The sequence below is a fragment of the Eurosta solidaginis genome, chromosome 3, assembly GCF_040869045.1.
Source record: "Eurosta solidaginis isolate ZX-2024a chromosome 3, ASM4086904v1, whole genome shotgun sequence".
In the NCBI taxonomy this organism is placed as follows: Eukaryota; Metazoa; Arthropoda; class Insecta; order Diptera; family Tephritidae; genus Eurosta; species Eurosta solidaginis.
In genome coordinates this window covers 10,483,420-10,501,536 of record NC_090321.1, presented here as the reverse complement: position 1 = coordinate 10,501,536, position 18,117 = coordinate 10,483,420, and the positions used below count along the sequence as shown (strand labels likewise).

Below are 18,117 nucleotides of genomic sequence, written 5' to 3'. Positions count from 1 at the left end.
ACTGTATATAAGTAAATTATGTCAAAATTCAACTCCAGTAATGATATGATGCAACAAAATACAAAAATAAAAGAAAATTTCAAAATGGGCGTGGCTCCGCCCATTTTCATTTAGTTTGTCTAGAATACTTTTAATGCCATAAGTCGAACAAAAATTTACCAATCCTTCTCAAATTTGGTAGGGGTATAGATTCTATGACGGTAACTGTTCTCTGTGAAAATGGGCGAAATCGGTGGAAGCCACGCCCAGTTTTTATACACAGTCCACCGTCTGTCCTTCCGCTCGGCCGTTAACACAATAACTTGAGCAAAAACCGATATATCTTTACTAAACTTAGCCCACGTACTTATCTGAACTCACTTTATCTTGGTATAAAAAATGACCGAAATCCGACCATAACCACGCCCACTTTATCGATATCGAAAACTTATAAAAATGAAAAAATGCCATAATTCTATACCAAATACGAAAAAGGGATGAAACATGGTAACGGGATTGCTTTATTGACGCAAAATATAACTTTGGAAAAAACTTTGTAAAATGGGTGTGACACCTACCATACTAAGTAGAAGAAAATGAAAAAGTTCTACAAGGCGAAATCAACAGCCCTTGGAATCTTGGCAGGAATACTGGTAGTGGTATTGCATATATAAATAAATTAGCAGTACCCGACAGATGATTTTCTGGATCACCTGGTGCACATTTTGGTCGATATCGCGAGAACGCCTTCACATATACATCTAAGGGCCACTCGCTTTTAAAACCCTCATTAATACCTTTAATTTGATTCCATATCGTACAAACACATTCTAGAGTCACCCCTGGCCCACCCTAATGGCGATATCTCGAAAAGGCGTCCACCTATAGACCTAATGCTCACTCCCTCTTAAAATGCTCAGTAACACCTTTCGTTTGATACCCATATCGTACAAACATTCTAGAGTCACCCCTGGCCCACCCGAATGGCGATATCTCGAAAAGGCGTCCACCTATAGACCTAATGCCCACTCCCTCTTAAAATGCTCAGTAACACCTTTCATTTGATTCCCATATCGTACAAACACATTCTAGAGACACCCCTGGTCCACCTTTATGGCGATTTCTCGAAAAGGCGTTCACCTATAGAACTAAAGCCCATTCCCTTTTAAAATACTCATTACCACCTTTCATTTGATACCCATATCGTACAAACACATTCTAGAGTCACCCCTGGTCCACCTTTATGGCGATTTCTCGAAAAGGCGTTCACCTATAGAACTAAAGCCCATTCCCTTTTAAAATACTCATTACCACCTTTCATTTGATACCCATATCGTACAAACACATTCTAGAGTCACCCCTGGTCCACCTTAATGGCGATATCTCGAAAAGGCGTCCACCGATAGACCTAAGGCCCACTCCCTCTTAAAATGCTCAGTAACACCTTTCATTTGATACCCATATCGTACAAACAAATTCTAGAGTCAGCCCTGGTCCACCTTTATGGCGATATCCCTAAATGGCGTCCATCCATAGAACTATGGCCTACTCTCTCTTAAAATACTCTTTAATACCTTCCATTTGATACACATGTCATACAACCACATTCCAGGGTTACCCTAGGTTCATTTTCCTACATGGTGATTTTCCTTATTTTGTCTCCATAGCTCTCAACTGAGTATGTAATGTTCGGTTACACCCGAACTTAGCCTTCCTTACTTGTTTTTAAATAAATTTGAAGATAGGATTATCTTCGAACTGAAAAGGGAAGTGTTGACATTGCACTTAGCCGTCAATATATTAATCAAGTCTTTTTCTAGCTCAATAACTCAAAAATTGTTATTCGAACAGGACTTTGCAAGGAAGATTTTTTTTTGTTATTTGGATGTATAATAAATTGTTTACAAGTTTAAATTTGCCTATTCTTCATTATACTAATTCATGTTTTCAGATTATAAAAGAAAAAAGTTATCTGAAATGTCATACACTAATGTGAATGATTACTGAATTTAGAAAGGGAGCACAAAGTTGAATAAAAAAGAAGAGAAATAAAGTTCAAAGATACAAAAATATTACTGGCAGCGGTGGGATTCGAACCCACGCCCCCGAAGAGACTGGTGCCTTAAACCAGCGCCTTAGACCGCTCGGCCACGCTACCGTTAACAAATTTCTGTCAAATGGTGTATTTGAAAGCAGACACCAGCAAATGTCAAATCCCACCATGTGGTAGAACATTTGATGTAATATATGGTAAAAGTGTTGCATACTTTCAGGCATGCGCGAAATTGTATTCAATCAACAAATATCAATAACAATATAACATCAACAGTTTGTTTTAAGGGTGGCGGGTAATATTGAAGTGCTTAAAGCGGATTAACCAAATGCTTTGGTCGCTTTGGTCGCGTTGGTTCTCTTTGAAGCCTTAAACATTTGTTTTCTTATTGATTTTATGTACTTTTGTTGTTGTTCAATAGACGCTACCATCTACCATGCGGTTTTAACAGAGTTGTATACGTTGGTTCCCCATCGTAGTTGAAAAGATACTTTGGATTTTGTGTGGACACAGAGTGTGGATAACTAAGAGTTTAACCTCTTACAGCACCCAAGTCCAAATTGAATCAGATTGAGATGAATATCTCTGAAACTATATTTCTTCTTCTGCAAGTATTGGATATTTGTTTTTTATAACGGGGCGCAGCAGGCAAGACTTGACAACGAAGTTTACCGATGAGGTTACGCGGCGCCTCGTGCTCCTTGACATCATACGCCCGATGTATGGGGTGGCTTATCTCACCGTATTGCTCACGGAGATGGTTGCTTTTTTGCGTGGAAGGCGGAGGATCAATAAGCTCTTATACAGTTTTCAGTTCAGCAGGAACTGCTTGTTCAGTATGTACATACATCATTACGCGTTACTATGTAAATTATATTAAGAAATCATAAAGTGAGCTATTGGAAAGTTATGACTGCAGTTGTGTGACAAGTCTGCAATCACTTCGTTGAATGTGAACTAAGTCAAAGGCTCATGTTAGCGACATATACTTTATTTAGATAACTGTTGTGGTCCACCTCTTAAGGTATAGCGAAATAGGATGATCCCCCTAGGTATGTCGTGAAAGGGAGTGTCATTTGCAGCCATATCAAAAGCTTTTCACCGCGATGTCTGTGGATAGGGGTTTTCTGTGATGGTAGTGCTATGTATTGGAAAAGAAGCACAGTTTGAAGTGTGGCCCGTCTAGATGGAGAAGCAGTCACCTCAATAAGTGAAAAAAAACTATTCCACCATATAATTATAGGCGTAGGACTACAAATGTACCGAGGAGCCATTAATATCATCCACAACGTTTACATCTATCGCCACCTTGCATCTGTTGAATGATCGGATGAGGAATATCTTTTCTGATGACGAGTATGGCAAAGGTTTTAATGAGCACGACTTGATGGCGTATACCTGCCAAGTTCCTTTTAAAGGGAGGATACCCCGGAAACGTTGTCGTGATGCCGGTTATGTGGAGGAAAATACACTTCGCATACAAAAACTTTCGTTGAATCGCACCAGAAATTTTTAACCATCATTATTTCGTGCCTAGCAGCCTAAGCGTTGTTTTATGATAAACTAGAAAAGGTATACGATCGCTGTCCCACAATGAAATCTAAATTTTGTTTAAAAACTTTAACACCTGCTTGGGTAATGAAGGCTCGAAGTGTGGTCATCGATACAACCAGGTTTCAGCATAAAGAGGTACACCAAACATGCCTCCTGATCAAAATATGCGAAGCCAATTGGATTACGTCGCTATCAAGTCCTTTAAAAGCACCAGTTTCCTGAATGTGCAGACCCGACGGCGTCCATATGTCGGATATTTACCTTGTTTTACCAAATGTGATCGAGATAACAATACGCACCTCCCAATTGTTAAATATCAAGTATCAAAATGGGAATGTCAGTATGCAGGCTAAAGTAAAAACTAAAACGCCGATAAACAAGGTACTACCGACTGAGCTTTTGTTACATAGAGGTAAGAGATGATAATGAGCAAGCTCTAACTCTTATTAGTTGGGCTGCAGCCCTAGTAAATTTACTATCTATGTATTTGGGTGAAGATCAACACTAGAAGATTAAGCTTTTGACGGCGCAAATTGCCTGCATGCTACTATGCTTGAATTCCAGTTATCTGGAAAGCTTACACGGTTAACCAAAGTACTTTGAAATACATCATAAATTCAAGAAAAGGGAGCTCGCGATAACGCTTCAGACAAGTGCTGGCGTATGCTGATAATATTGATATCATTGGTCGAAAGGCCAGCCTTCTCTAGCCTGGATTAAGAGGTGAAAAAATTAGGCTTTGCGGCAAATACAACCAAAACGAAGTGTTATCATTAAAAAGTTGACGCATTTGCGCCTTGACAGCCACGTCGCCAGTACAATATCTAAATAGGAAGGATTTCATCTATGTGGGAACCACCATTGAGATTAGGCCCAGCTTTGAAATTCAGCAGAGAAATAATTTTGGCAACAAACCCTAATTCGCACTGAATGGGAAATTGAAGAGTAAATTCCTGGATGGTGTCGAAAAGAGTTGAGCCTTAGAGGAAAGGAAAGTAATTTGTTATATTTATGGCCCTGCCTATAATGCTAACAGCGTTTATTGAAGAAAGTTGATTGATGAGCTGCATGAGCCTTACGCAGATAGGAATAAAGCGTAACGAATAAAATCCCAAATGTTACGCTGGCCCTGTTACGGGAATGGATGAATAAAAAAAAAAAAAAAATACAAGGCGCGATAACCTCCGAAAAGGTTCCTACAAATTTGTGGGACGGGACCTACATATTTTTACGCCAAGTTCAAACGGCATCTGCAAGGCAGATGAGTTCTCACTGAGTAGCTTTTAATCGCAGAAATACACTCGGAGTGTTTGCCAAATACTTCAAGCGGCGACTTTGATTAGAAAACCCCTTTCTCGAATTGTAAAAACTTTTTCTAAATTTTTTGATAATATTTTGCACAGTAGTTGAACCCAGGACTTCATCCGCAAAGGAATAGATAAAGCTACAGAAGTTATTCCTATCGATACTCGTTGTGGGAACTCAACTTTACTCATTTGTGAGATACAGATTAGAACTGAAGAAATTTAGTTTGAAAAAATGTAACAAAATTCATTCAATTTATGTATAAGACTTTATTGACCTAACAATACTTTATCACCTCAGTCAGTCAGTTAAATATCGAAGAATAAAGTAATGAGTGACTCCAGACATATTTAATTTAATAGACACTAACTTAATACATTTTTTCAGACCATAACATTATTAATAATACAATTTCTTCGTTCACCCGACATTAGCCAATCCACATCCCTCATTCCTTTTCCTATTCAACTTAATATTTTTCCTATGTCTTGTAAGTCGTATAACTGTAATTATTTACAACCTTACGTTTACCAAAGTACTAAGGATAAAGTGAATTTTTATAACCTTTAATACGATTACATATTTACGCTTTTTTAAAAGCACATAAAACAAATCAAAAAAAAAAAAAAAATTGCGGAATTGTTCCTTTACATTTTAGCTACGTTTTCATATCACGTACGTGCTTTTAATAAATTACGTACTCGCATGCCAGAATGTGTACCGTATATAAATAGTAAAACGAAATGAATGCAAGAGGAAGAAAGAGACAGCTAGACAATGAATTAAGTATGCAAGTGGCATTGCGGTTGGTAGAATGAGTGGCGTATAATATATGAAGGACAGCAAATACAAGAAATTTTAAAAATGTTTTAAAGAAACACAAAATAATTTAAAATAAAAAGCTTAAGTGATTAAACATTTGTTGACGATTTTTTAAAACGGAAAGTCTTAAAGTTTAGCTACACAATAGCTGTGCCTTTTTACAGGTATATACAGATGCTCCAACTTGACCTAAATTTATTGTAGCGAGTTATTTACCACTGCCGCGAGTTTGCAATAATTACCGCTAGGTGAGTCTCCTAAACATTGTCTAAGTGCTTATAAACGTTTTTTTACCCGCAAATGTAGATGTGTATACATGTACAACTACGTATATGGTTGGCTCATCTACACAGCAACAACATACCTTTGTTCAGATTGTCAAAATCTCGTGTTAGACGAATGGAATGGAATGAAAACATAAAACTTAGCAGTTTTTGTGTGTTGTAAGAAAATGTTGTCAATGTGTTGGTTTCATTTTGAGTTCGCCATCTCCTTTTGGCAATCCCTACTCAGAGAACTGGAAAACATAAAATCAGCTGATGAGATGAGCCAACCATATAGTTGAGCCATGGTCTCCACTGTAGTTTTATTTGATGTTTTAATTTTTGATATTGAAAAAAACTATGAAGTGGGGCCACATGCACAGTTTCAACTTTTGTGAAGTTTTTTTAGCCACAAAGAAAATTTAAAAAATTTAATGAAGCACATTCGTTTTCACATGTTTACAAATCAAAACCATATCTGAATATTCTATTTTGATACGTTTCTTATTTTCCTCACGATGGGCAAAAAAAATCTAAACTAGAAAATCTTTGAAAAATATCTGTCTTCCATGAATTCAAAAATCGCTAGCTTTAAATATTTTCCTGAATCTTGAATAAACCTCTAAGACCATGTTTACACATGCCTTAATCTACAATAAATCGCCAATAGATAATCTACGCGTTTATGTATGTTCCATCTCTGGGAACTAGATTATTTTCTGTAAAATTTTTACGTCTCTCTTTTATTTTGTGCTTCCAATTAGAGATTACACTCTAGAGGCTGAACTCTTTCTATGAAAAAATGTATATTGGAAATCTAGTTTTATAAATAACAATTAGAAGTTAAGTGAGCAAATGAAGAAAATCTCGTTATATGTAAACCAGGTCTAAGTGAAAATATGCTATTACTAAACTAAACTTTTTGAATTCTTATGTTTATTATACTCAGCTGAGCAGAGCTCACAGAGTGTATTAAATTTCTTCGCATAACGGTAATCCGTAACGGCATAAACTAATCGAGATAGATATAGACTTCTATATATCAAAATGATGTGGGCGAAAAAAGAAATTCATTTAGCCATGTCCGTCCGTCCGTCCTTCCGCCCGTAAACACGATAACTTGAGTAAATTTTGAGGTATCTTGATAAAATTTGGTATGTAGGTTCCTGGGTACTGATCTCAGATCACTGTTTAAAATGAACGAAATCGGACCATAACCACGCCCACTTTTTCGATATCGAAAATTTCGAAAAACCGAAAAAGTGCGATAAATCATTACCAAAGACGGCTAAAGCGATGAAACTTGGTAGGTGGGTTGACCTTATGGCACAGAATAGAAAATTAGTAAAATTTTGGACAATAGGCGTGGAACCGTCCACTTTTAAAAGAAAGTAATTTCATAGTTTTGCAAGCTGTAATTTGACAGTCGTTGAAGATATCATGATGAAATTTGGCACGAACGTTACTCCTATTACTATATGTGTGCTAAGGAAAAATTAAGAACACGCCCACTTTAAAAAAAAAATTTTTTTTAAAAGTCAAATTTTATCAAAAAATTGAATATATTTACAGTATATAAGTAAATTTTGTCAACATTCAACTCCAGTAATGATATGGTGCAACAAAATATAAAACTAAAGCAAAATTCTAAAATGGGCGTGGCTCCGCCCTTTTTCATTTAATTCGTCTAGAATACTTTTAATGCCATAAATCGAACAAAAATTTACCAATCCTTTCGAAATTTGGTAGGGGCATAGATTTTATGACGTTAACTGTTTTCTGTGCAAATGGGCGAAATCGGTTGAAGCCACGCCCAGTTTTTATACACAGTCGTCCGTATGTCCTTCCGTTCGGCCGTTAACACGATAACTTGAGCAAAAATCGACATATCTTTACTAAATTTAGTTCACGTACTTATCTGAACTCACTTTATCTTGCAATAAAAAATGGCCGAAATCCAACTATGACCACGCCCACTTTTTCGATTGCGAAAATTACGAAAAATGAAAAAAATGCCATAATTCTATACCAAATATGAACAAAGAGATGGAAAATGGTAATTGGATGGGTTTATTGACGCAAAATATAACTTTAGAAACAACTTTGTAAAGTGTGTGTGACACCTACCATATTAAGTAGAAGAAAATGACAAAAGTTCTGCAGGGCGAAATCAAACGCCCTTGGAATCTTGGCCGGAATACTGTTCCTGGTATTACATATATATGTAAATAAATTAGCGGTACCCGACAGATGATGTTCTGGGTCACCCTGGTCCACATTTTGGTCGATATCTCGAAAACGCCTTCATATATACAACTAAGGGCCACTCCCTTTTAAAACACTCATTAATACCTTTAATTTGATACCCATATCGTACAAACACATTCTACAGTCACCCCTGATCCACCCTTATGGCGATACCAAGATAAAGTGAGTTCAGATAAGTACGTGAACTAAGTTTAGTAAAGATATGTCGATTTTTGCTGAAGTTATCGTGTTAACGGCCGAACGGAAGGATAGACGGACGACTGGTTATAAAAACTGGGCGTGGCTTTAACCGATTTCGCCCATTTTCAGAGAAAACAGTTAACGTCATAGAATCTATGCCCCTACCAAATTTCGAAAGGATTGTTAAATTTTTGTTCGACTAATGGCATTAAAAGTATTCTAGACGAATTTAATGAAAAAGGGCGGAGCCACGCCCATTTTGAAATTTTCTTTTAGTTTTGTATTTTGTTGCACCATATCATTACTAAAGTTGAATGTTGACATAATTTACTTATATAATGTAAAGATACTAAATTTTTTGTTAAAATTTGACTTAAAAAAATTTTTTTTTTAAAAGTGGGCGTGTTTGTAAGCCGATTTTGCAAATTTTTCCTTAGCATACATATAGTAATAGGAGTAACGTTCGTGCCAAATTTCATCATGATATCTTCAACGACTGTCAAATTACAGCTTGCAAAACTATGAAATTACTTTCTTTTAAAAGTGGACGGTTCCACGCCTATTGTCCAAAATTTTACTAATTTTCTATTCTGTGCCATAAGGTCAACCCACCTACCAAGTTTCATCGCTTTAGCCGTCTTTGGTAATGATTTATCGCACTTTTTCGGTTTTTCGAAATTTTCGATATCGAAAAAGTGGGCGTGGTTATGGTCCGATTTCGTTCATTTTAAACAGTGATCTGAGATCAGTACCCAGGAACCTACATACCAAATTTTATCAAGATACGGACAGAAGACGGACGGACATGGCTAAATGAATTTCTTTTTTCGCCCACATCATTTTGATATCTATATTTATATCTATCTCGATTAGTTTATGCCGTTACGGATTACCGTTATGCGAACAAAGTTAATATACTCTGTGAGCTCTGCTCAGCTGAGTATAAAAAGGGCGTGGCACCTACCATACAAATGGAATATTTGATACAGCATAACTCTGGAAGTATTCATGCAAGACCATTAAAATAGAGTAAAGAGTTATATGAGATCAATCCCTAATACAACAAAGAAAGTAAGATGTGAGTAAGAAGGGGCGTGGCACCTCCCATTTTATACTGCATATCTCTGGATTTAGTAATGGTAGAATAATGAAAATTGGTAAGGTGCTATATGACGTTAGTCCTAACAGCACCATTAATATGTGGAATTGAAAAAAAAAAACAAGGCAAATGGAATTTTTCAGAACTATGGCTGCCGTAAAAACTTTGGTTATTTCAACATGTAAAGTTTTATTGCAGAGTTAGTATTCTTTGTTTTGTTGGATACGCCTGGAGGAACCGAAAAAAAAAAAACATTTCTGCTAAATTTGATATTAATTGATGTAAGAGCAAAAAAGGGAAATCACTATGGTAGTTGCTTCCTGAGGTACCGCGGATATCCTTTGTGTGGTGGACGTACTGCTCACTCCGCATTTAAATTGCCACTGTCTGGAAACATCTGATAGGCCGATGTGCAACATAAGCAGACGGTGAGGCCAAAGTGAGTGTGCGGGATGTGTGCATCATGACTCATAAACAGTCGCTGCAATTTTTAGGCCGAACCTTTAAGGATTTGAGGTGTAATGATCATCAAAAGGGTGGTGCTTTCCTTTTACTTGCTGGAACAGCCGCAGATGAAATAAATGCGTGCTTTTTCATGCAGCGACGTACAAAAATTTACTCACTTTTGAAATATGAGAGCGCATTTTGGCGGAAACACTTCAGCAGCAGCTTTTGCTAAACAACTGCTTGAAATTAATTCCTATTTCTTTACTATCAGATTTGATTTATTTGCCTGCAAGTTTTTGCGAAATTATGACATCTGAAGCTTTAATAGCTAATGTTTTTTTTTTAAATATTGATCTCTAAAAAGGGCCCATAATATTTATTATACATATATATTATTCGTTATTTGGATTCTCCGCGCTTATGTAGTGGGACAAGGCTTCTCAGCACAACACTTTTACGAATGTCATTGAAGCAATTCATTTTATCGGAGAATTTCGAAAACAAAAAAGTTTAAAACCAAGGATTCCATTGATATCAATAGATATAAGTTTTCAATTTTAAATGCCTCAAATTTCCTATCCCTATCAATGAAGCTCAAGGAAGATCATTAGCTGGGATTTAAGGAGTTGATAAGTGCAATACAAACCTTTAGAGCTTCAGAGCTTCTGCAACCCAATTGTCAACCTAACCTACGCGAGGGGAGTACTGTTACAAATATGAAGGTATAATGCAACAAAAGTCAGCTGTAGCAGAAGTCAATCTTACCAACTCATATTTCACCCATGGCCGATTACCATAGCCTGCATATTTTTATAGAAATGTGGGGTAAAACCCACGGGCATAAGCTAGTAATAATATAAAAGCGGCGATTAATATTTGCATTTATTAAAAATTCAATTTATTTTTCAAGCAAATTAAAAAAAAAATCTTGATTGGTGACTTTTTGTAGATCCAGAAATAAATATATACATAAGGACTGATACAAAAAGTTCTGCAAATTAAAAAAAAATGCCCATAAAGAAGTAACAGTAACTTTTTTATACTCAGCCGAGCATAGCTCACAGAGTATATTAACTTTGATTGGATAACGGTTGGTTGTACAGGTATAAGGAATCGAGATAGATATAGACTTCCATATATCAAAATCATCAGTATCGAAAAAAAAAAATTAATTGAGCCATGTCCGTCCGTCCGTCCGTCCGTCCGTTAACACGATAACTTGAGTAAATTTTGAGGTATCTTGATGAAATTTGGTATGTAGATTCCTGGGCACTCATCTCAGATCGCTATTTAAAATGAACTATATCGGACTATAACAACACCCACTTTTTCGATATCGAAAATTTCGAAAAATTGAAAGACGGATAAAGCGATGAAACTTGGTAGGTGAGTTGAACTTATGGCGCAGAATAGAAAATTAGTAAAATTTTGGACAATGGGCGTGGCACCGCCCACTTTTAAAAGAAAGTAATTTAGAAGTTTTGCAAGCTGTAATTTGCCAGTCGTTGAAGATATCATGATGAAATTTGGCAGGAATGTTACTCCTATTACTTACTCTATGTATGCCTACTAAAAATGTGCAAAATCGAAGAACGACCACGCCCACTTAAAAAAAAATTTTTTTTAAGTCAAATTTAAAAAAGAAAGTTAATCAGGCCTGTTCTGAATTCCGACTCCGAATGAAAAGTAAAACGACATTGATTTCGACTCGGTTTCTATTTGGTGTTCTCAATTCCGATTGTAAAAAACCGATTCGAAGTCGATTTCGAATCGTTTTCATTCCGATTCGGTAACCAGTTTAATCAGCTGTTTTTGTTTATGTGTTTTGGTTTAAGTATCATAAAATTTTATTTTAATTAAAAAATGCCTGCAGATATGGCTTTTGATGCGCAGACGCAAGAATACGTGCTATTGTGCGTGCGAATCGTAAAAATGCGCTGGATCGGAATTCAGAACAGGTCGACTTCATTTCGATCAGCATCGATTTGTTTGCCTAATAGATTTCTTGATAGAAGTTTTTAAAGAAAGGTTTATTATGCCAATTTAACTCAAATTTAAACAAAAAATACACACAACTCTTCCAAATAAAATAAAGAATTTAAAAAAAATTATTTGAAAGACAAATATCGCAACATTTGTGTATAATCTGCCAATTAATTTTCATTCCGACTGCTCAGAGGCAATACTTTTCAAACCGATAATTTTTGGTCGGAATCGGAAATTGAGAACACCAATCCATTTCGATTCCGAAAAAATTGATCGGAATCGGAATCCAGAACAGGCCTGAATATCTTTACAGTATATAAGTAAATTATATCAACATTCAACTCCAGTAATTATATGGTGCAACAAAATACAAAAATAAAATTTCAAAATGGGCGTGGCTCCGCCCTTTTTCTTTTAATTTGTCTAGGATACTTTTAGTGCCATAAGTCGAACAAAAATGTACCAATCCTTGTGAGATTTGGTAGGGGCTTAGATTCTAGGACGGTAACTGTTTTCTGTGAAAAAGGGCGAAATCTGTTGAAGCCACGCCCAGTTTTTATACACAGTCGACCGTCTGTCCTTCCGCTCGGCCGTTAACATGATAGCTTGAATAAAAAGCGATATATCTTTACTAAACTCAGTTCACGTACTTATCTGAACTCACTTTGTATTGGTAAAAAAAATGGCTGAAATCCGACTATGACCACGCCCCCCTTTTCGGTATCGAAAATTACGAAAAATGAAAAGATGCAATAATTCTATACCAAATACAAAAAAAGGTATGAAATATGGTAACTGGATTGGTTTATTGACGCAAAATATAACTTTAGAAAAAAACTTTGTAAAATGGGTGTGGCACCTACCATATTAAGTAGAAGAAAATGAAAAAGTTCTGCAGGGCGAAATTAAAAGCCCTTGGAATCTTGGCAGGCTCGTAGTATTACATATATAAATAAATTAGCGGTACCCGACAGATGATTTTCTGGGTCACCCTGGTCCTCATTTTGGTCGATATCTCGAAAACGCCTTCACAACTACCACCACTCCCTTTTAAAACCCTCATTAACCTTTAATTTGATACCCATATCGTACAAACACATTATAGAGTCACCCCTGGTCCACCTTTGTAACGATATCCCGAAAAGGCGTCCACCTATTGAACTGAGGCCCACTCCCTTTTAAAATACTCATTAACACCTTTAATATGATACCCATACTCATACTCGTTTGAAACCCATACTCATTAACACCTTTCGTTTGATACCCATATTGTACGAAGGCATTCTAGAGTCACCCCTGGCCCACCTTTATGGAGATATCTCGAAAAGGCGTCCACCTATAGAACTAAGGCCCACTCCCTTTTAAAATACTCATTAGCACCTTTCGTTTGATACCCATATTGTACAAACGCATTCTAGAGTCACCCCTGGTCCACCTTTATGGAGATATCTCGAAAAGGCGTCCACCTATAGAACTAAGGCCCACTCCCTTTTAAAATACTCATTAGCACCTTTCGGTTGATACCCATATTGTACAAACGCATTCTAGAGTCACCCCTGGTCCACCTTTATGGAGATATTTCGAAAAGGCGTCCACCTATAGAACTGAGGCCCACTCCCGTTTAAAATACTCATTAACATCTTTCATTTGATACACATATCGTACAAACAAATTCTAGTGTCAGCCCTGGTCCACCTTTATGGCGATATCCCTAAATGGCGTCCACCTATAGAACTATGGCCCACTCCCTCTTAAAATACTCTTTAATACCTTCCATTTAATACACATGTCATACAAACACATTCCAGGGTTACCCTAGGTTCATTTTCCTTCATGGTGATTTTCCCTAGCTTGTCACCATATCACTCAAATGAGTACGTAATGTTCGGTTACACCCGAACTTAGCCTTCCTTACTTGTTTTACTTTTGTTTTTATTTGCATGGGAATACATATTTATATCTGTTATAATTTCGAATTCATTTATTATTAGAAACTTACAATACAAATTTGATAACTATTTAATTTTATGTAATTTATGAGTCAAAGGTAAATTATAGCGCGCAGGTGAAAAATCGGCCACCGACGGACAAACGTATCCAAAAGCAAACGTCAAATTCAGTGCTGCATTTAGATATATTTATCAGTATTGCATTCAAATGTATCAATATCAATGACAGTGTTTTAGCTTTTGAATAAATAAATAAATGAAATATAAATCAATGACGGGTAAAGAAATTTTATCAAGTTATTCGTTGTTGTCCATGTGACCGAAGGTTTCTGGAGAGACCTAACATCCAGTTTGGTACAACTTTTAGCGGCACCGTTCGCCACAGTTTTTGTACTTCCGTAACAGTTTATGTTGGTTTCCATATTTTCAAAAATTTTGCTTTTATCAGAGGCCAATATCGCTCAATTGGATGCAACTCAGGCACGTTCGGTGTATTCAAGTTTTCCCAACATAAATTAAATTGTTATCTTCGAACCACTTTTGGGTTACACGTGCGTAATGTGCTGGATCTAAATCCGGCTAAAATTTAGTTGAACCATTATGACGACGCAAGCAGCCGCCCTGGTGTGATGGTATCGTGCTCCGCCATCCACACCGAACATCCAGGGTTTGCGTCAGATTAGTATTAAACACCTTTCCTTGCCTATTTCTGTACACGTCCCTAAAGCTTGTTAGTTAAAGTGAGTCAGCAGTTTTCAAATGTCCAGCGAACAGAATGCGGCAACAGTTTTGTTAAAAAATATCTTGACACATTCTCTATGCAAACTCACTGTTTGGGAACTCGTAATCTAACCAACTTATTTACTTTTAATCCCAGTTAATCAACCGCAAACTCACGCAAACCGCCATTAGACCAAAGCCAAATTTGCTATTTAAGTTTATTTAAGCTGCAAACTAATTTTTGGTTGCCAACCCGAAAAGAAGATATATTAAAATATTCAGTTTTTATTTCTTATAAGGGGCATTCCATAAAAAAAAATATAAATCAAAAATTTGCATATTTATTTGTATCTCAATAACTTGTGTACCCAAAAAAAAATTTGCCCTGCCAGAAAATTGGTTTGCCTACATACAAAAAGTGAGTCTCACTTCCACTATTCTCTCTCTTCACCATTCTCGTTTTTATCCTCCATTCTTCCTATTCTTGTCGATCACTTAATTCAATTATCTGCCTCCCACTCCCACTCCCTCTACCACTCCTACTCCAACTCCCACTTACAGTCATATTCCTATTTTCCTAACAGGAGGCATGGAACTGCCTACTTTTCCAAACAAAATTATCTAAACCATCCTTTAACCAGAACGAACGAAACCAAGATATCGAAATCGGTGAAGCCATTTTTGATTTTTAGCGAGGCTAAGGCACCGCAATTCATATTTATATATAAAGATAATATTTTGCTCATAACCGCCTAGGTAAATTTGCTTGCTTCGTAGCAAGCTACGCTAGTTCTCCCTGCCTTGTGAGAACAGCGAATTGGGAGCAACAATGTTACGAAGTCTTGGCCCACATGTCACTCCCACCTCAGTGGAGGTCTGTCCATTCCTATACTACCAAACATGGCAGCCGATGGGTATATTTTCTTGGTTGGAGTGTCTTCATCGATTTGCATATTCGTTGCACTTTCGTCACGGGAAGGATTCGGATCATGTCGGGGCGTATATCAGAACGGCTATGCGATCGACTTACAGAGCGTTATTTATATAACTCAAGAGAGAACTTTACTTTTCAAAGGTAGGGAAGTCGCCTTGCCTCGTTTTGCTTGGAATTTCTAGGATAGGTACTCTTCAATCCTCACGAAGTTGATGGTGTTGTTGAACATCAGCTGACAAAACAATTTAGATAATCTTTATAAGGAGCTCAAACAAAACAGCTGCTTTGAAAAGATGGCACCTGTTCATTTGCCGTACCGTGAGAAAAATTTGGCATTCGTGGTGCCTGGAAGGAATAAGTCGCCTAAAATTATGCTACAAATTACTATCTTCTTTCTTTGGAATGCTCTCTTAAAAACTAAGATTTTCTTAATTAACAACGCAACAATAAAAACAACAAAAATACGGAACATGCGTTGATGAAAGGTTGAAGGTTCAAAAGTTCAAAATAAAATGAATTTTCCAACAACAATAAAAAAAGAAAACTGCAATAATAATACAGTTATTTAACAGTTAAATCTGTAAATCGCTTGGGAAACATTTGGAAATGAAATTAAAATGAGAAAATTTTGTTGTTTGGAAGTCAAAATTGTGTTAATAAAAAATGTTCACCAAAAGTACAAAAAGGGAGTGAGGAGGCTACTTAAAATAAGCAAATAAAAGGTGTAGGAAGATAATAAAGCCAAGAGTCTTGAAGGAAACCAAACTTGTGGGCTATAAAGTGGAGTGGGATTTAATAAATTTTTTGTTTTGTTATTGGGCAGCAGGATATTGAAGTGCTAATAAAAACCAACAACTGACAAAATAATAACAAAATATTTCATTATCATGAAAGAAAATGATTAATAAAAGAAATGAAATAAAAATGCAAACTGCAAATTGAATGAGTTGGATTTTGTGAATTAAGCCAAAAGGATTTGCTGACAATGAATGAGGGCAATGGGATATTGTGCTTGAAGCAGCGGTGGCTAGGATGTAAATACTTGGAATGTAAATAAAAAAAATTCCAAAACATTCTTTAATAGACGAAGTCCTGCAGTTGAATTTTCGAAGTTGCTAAAGTTGAGATTAAACTTCGCGTAAAATTTCTCCGTGAATCTGGCGGATGCACGATTTTCTTCTTTTTCGATAATGAGACTACCGAAGGTGTTGGAGAGTTTCATCGATGTTGCTGGTCCTTTGTTTAATCTTCTTGATATTACCACGTTAAACCGTAATCCAAACCCCTCCTTTCGTGAGCGATTAGCCCCGCCTGCTCAATAAACTCGCAATGTGTAGCTGAGGTTGACGATTCGGCTGGAAAGGGTATAAATTACGCTAGATACCCCTTGAAAACGTTACGCTACATAACCACTCGAATAACGCAGCTGTTAGATGTTAACATTACATGGAGTCACATTCTCTTGCACATATAAAACCGGTGAAATGCCTTGAAAACCTTCTCATTATACCAAGAAATGTTTCCCATATGTCTTGTTTCCCTTGTTATATATTAACTATCAAGCCTGTCCTCATTTCATTGAAGATCTGTTTAAAAAAAAAATAATTGAGAAATAATCAAAACAATTGTAATTTTTATTCGTTTCCCTTCTTGTAACCTTACCTTGTCTTAGACTAAGGCAATGCATTATATATTATAACGAATATTAGCAGCATTAAGGGATACTATCATCTCTAAGCCGATACTAAGCAGTGACTTGTATGCACATCAATAATTCAATCATTATGTTTACACATATGTACGTACACGCAGCGGAGAAGCAACGCACAACCACATGCATATATCTGAGATACTCCCGAAAGTATGCAATGTTTGTGCAAGTGTTGCTCACATATACACGCGCATGGGGTATGAGAGAAGCTATAAAATCATGCAAATCTGTAGTTACAGCTGAGTAATTTTATAGCTGATAACTAACTAGTAAGTTCTGGAAATAGAAAAGCCTAGAAATATGCAACGAGGAAACCAGACAGTATAAAAGGCAGCAATAGTAAAGGCACGACCATCAGTTTGATTTAAGACGCTATCTGGCGAGCAATAGTAGTATTATTCTGAAGTACTTTAATAAAGACCATTTTGCATTATTGAATAGTGTAGTTATTTATTCAACAGTTTAGTTATTCGAACGTTAGCAGAAGGTTGCAAATAAGGGGAATTGCAGTAAATTCGTTACAATATATTTCTGCTGATTTCTATCCATCTGTCCACATCTGCCCCTCATCTGCCCCGTTCTCCCTCGCCCTCTTACGGTCTTCCCTTCCTCTTCCCCTCTTTCTTTTATTACATTTCCTTATCTTCTCTTTTCTCTATCTTCACACCGCGTCTTAAATTTCACATATTTTCTACTTCTTCTGCCTTTTACTTTTCCCTTCTCTTTCCGTATATTTTTCTCTGTCACTTGCTTCCGGCCTTTCTCTTTCCCTTTCCATCTTCCTGCGACGTTCCCTATTGTTCTCCTGTACCACTCCCTTTCTATTTACCTCACTCTCTTCCTTTCC

At 36.6% G+C, this 18,117-nt stretch overlaps 1 non-coding gene across 1 annotated transcript; it reads right to left on the bottom strand.

The window, feature by feature from the left end:
- Window positions 1-2,055: 2,055 nt before the first annotated feature.
- On the bottom strand, window positions 2,056-2,137 carry TRNAL-AAG (transfer RNA leucine (anticodon AAG)). Its single transcript has one exon. It is a non-coding gene; the product is annotated as a tRNA-Leu (tRNA).
- Between the last annotated feature and the right edge of the window lie 15,980 nt (window positions 2,138-18,117).